Below are 3,343 nucleotides of genomic sequence, written 5' to 3' on the forward strand. Positions count from 1 at the left end.
CCCCAGTTTCCTCATCAGCAAACTGAGATACAGATAGTGCTGCTTCATAGGACTGTTGTGGAGATCAGATGAGAAAGTGAATGCAACATGTAAAATGCCCAGGACTGGGCCGGGCGCAGTGGCTCACACCTGTAATCCCAGCACTTTGGGAGGCCGAGGCGGGTGGATCACAATGTCAATAGATCGAGACCATCCTGGTCAACATGGTGAAACCCCGTCTCTACTAAAAATACAAAAAATTAGCTGGGCATGGTGGTGCGTGCCTGTAATCCCAGCTACTTGGGAGGCTGAGGCAGGAGAATTGCCTGAACCCAGGAGGCGGAGGTTGTGGTGAGCTGAGATCGCGCCATTGAACTCCAGCCTGGGTAACAAGAGCGAAACTCTGTCTCAAAAAAATAAAATAAAATGCCCGGGACTAGAAGGCTCTCCATATTCCTGGTTCCTTTCCTCTCCCTCCAAGGAACGTAGCCTACCTGTTGTTTAGGCACTAAGCCTCCCAAAAGGCCATCACACCAAACCTGCGTTCTAGAATGGGATGTGCTGAAGAGGCAGAAAACAGCTGTTGTCCGTCAGTCCCCTGGGAAAGTAACCCCAGTTGCGCTGACTTGAAAAGCTTCCCGGGGCTGTGTCATGGTGCTGGTGGAAAGACCATCTCCCACAACGGTCGTGTCCCACACCTTCTGTCAGTTTCCCTTCTTGGTAGACAAGAAAATGGAGCTCTGTTAGTGCCACAGAGCTGCCTCCTGGAAGCCTGGGAAAGTAACTAGGCAGTGAGAAAGGCCCATGACCCCCAAGTTCAGCAGCTGCCCTAGGACAATCTGGCAGCACTCCCCCCTCCCGCTGGGGGGAATCTCCCCCCTACCCCACCCACCCATGATCACCGCCCTCTAAGAGAGGACTCCACCATGGAGTCATAAGCTGTCCAGAGCTGGGGGCCTTCCCTGCCCCCAGGGGACATTCATGACAGTGGTCGGCTGAGAAATGGGCTTGGAGACAGGAACTAGGTTAACCAGAAGCAGAAGCTCTTCCTCCCAGGAAATGGTCCCGGCAAGGACATATGTCCCTTCTCCTGCACAACCCTCATCAACCAGATGCAATGAAATGTCCATGGGGAGAGAGAAAGGAGAGATGGAGCAGACTGCCTTTATTTTGGTTTTGATGTTATCAGAGTGTTTCGAGCACAAAGTTTAAAAATCAAATACTGTAATACTGAACGCTTCTAATGAAAAGTCAGCAGTCTCCTTCCTCATCCCCTCCCACTTTTCTCCTACCAAGTCCCACCCCACCCTGAGTCAATAACTTGTATCTTTGTTAACTGCTTCTTCTGTCATTAAGCGCCACCTCTTCATATGACATTCTTTTATTAGTTCTCGCATTCTCACTTTAAGCCGTTATCAGTTGGCTTCTTGTTACAGCAGATGAAGACTTTTTTCTTTTACATCCCCAGCTTTGCCCTCCACCATCCTCCCAATATAGTCATATCACAATTTTTATTAATTCAGTAATCAAAATTAGTATGATTATGTACATATTACTTCAAATGCTATGTGTTTTACTGTATTTGCATTTCCTTTCCTGTTGAATTTTTATTTTTGCTGCAGTTAAAAATGTTCTTGTTTTCCCACTTTAAGAGGGTTTTTCAATTAGAAGTTAAACTTTTCTATATCTTTTCCTCTCAGTTTCTGTCATGGTTCCTCCAGTTGGAAGCAATTCTCATGTATGTGACAAATATTTATTGAGCACCTACTTTTGCCTATTATTCTACTAGGTGTTAAGATGTATAGAAATAAACCATTCACAGCCAAAAAGTTTAGTTGAGAGACAAGAGAGGTACTCATACAAAAATAAATTGAAAACAGTAAAAGCCGGAAGCAATCATTCAAGCAATGCTCCAAGTGCTTGTGGTGTGCGGAATTAATGGTGCCCAGGAGGAATGTTCTGGAGCCAGAGGCGAGGGCCACAAGAAAGGTTTTTCTGGAGTGTGCCAGGCCTGAACTGGGCTTCAAAGTCTGATTGGAATGTACAGGCAGAGATGGAAAGAGAGAACGTTCCAAGTGAGAGAATCAACAAAGATTTGGTCCATGAACCTCAAACATGTGAAACGTCTTTTTAACTGCCCTGTGCCTCAACTGCCCCATCATTCAGTTAAAAAGTAGAAAGGAGTTTATAACTGGTACTGTGGCTATTAAGGAAGAGAAAATCCCTATTCTTAGAAAATATACCCTGAGCCTGGGAGGTTAAGGCTGCAGTGAGCCGTGATCATGCCACTGCACTCCAGCCTGGGCAACAGAGACCCTGTCTCAACTGTTTTTTTTTTTTTAAAAAAAAAAAGGCCGGGTGCAGTGGCTTACACCTGTAATCCCAGAGCTTTGGGAGGCCGAGGTGGGCAGATCACAAGGTCAGGAGTTTGATTAGCCTGGTCAACATGGTGAATGAAATCTGTTGCAACTAAAAATACAAAAATTAGCCAGGCGTAGTGGCAGGCGCCTGTGATCCCAGCTACTCAGGAGGCTGAGGCAGGAGAATGGCTTGAAAGCAGAAGCTGAGACATCACCACTGCACTCCGGCCTTCTGGAGCAAAACTCTGTCTCAAAAAAACATATTAAAAAAAAAATAAAAAGAAACAAAATATACACTGAAGTACTTAGGGGTAAAGGACCAGCCAAAATGTATATAACTTACCCTCAAATGGGTCAGGAAAAAAAAAAAAGGTAGTGTGTAGGTATTCCTTGTACTATTTTCATTTTTGGAATTCATTAGAACTTCAGAATTATTGGCAATTATTTAAAAATTTTAAAATTAAGCAAGACTCTGTCTCAAAGAAAAAAATGATGAGGATATGATGTTGAATGAAAAAAGGCAAGATAGAAAAGTATGCATACTGTATAAATCCATTTATGTATCTATATAGATACAGAAAAAATGGAAGAAGCTACAGGTATTTAACAGTGGTATGTAAGTATCAACAGTGGCATGATTAAGGGTGATTTTGTCTTTACATTTTTCTGTATTTTGAAGTTTTCCATACTGAACATGTATTAATTTTCTAATAGAAATGAAATGAAAATAATTTTCTAATATTTTCTAAAAACATTAAAAATGAGGTTTGGGGAGAAAACTAGGGTTATTTTAATAATTTTAGAAGATCAATATAAAATTATATGTGTTTATTCTTTAAAATCATATTCACATCAAATTTAAATACAGTGGTCTAATGTTTTCCAAAGTGGAGAAGAATATCTATCCTATGGAGTTACTGGCTGCATTGAAGGAAATAATCTGTAAAGTGCTTAGTTAGCACAGTGCCTGCCCACAGTGAATGTTTAGTAGATACGACTCTAGG

The sequence above is a fragment of the Aotus nancymaae genome, unplaced genomic scaffold (genome assembly GCF_030222135.1).
Source record: "Aotus nancymaae isolate 86718 unplaced genomic scaffold, 86718_ANA_hifiasm-v0.15.2.pri h1tg000002l, whole genome shotgun sequence".
Classification (NCBI taxonomy): domain Eukaryota; kingdom Metazoa; phylum Chordata; class Mammalia; order Primates; family Aotidae; genus Aotus; species Aotus nancymaae.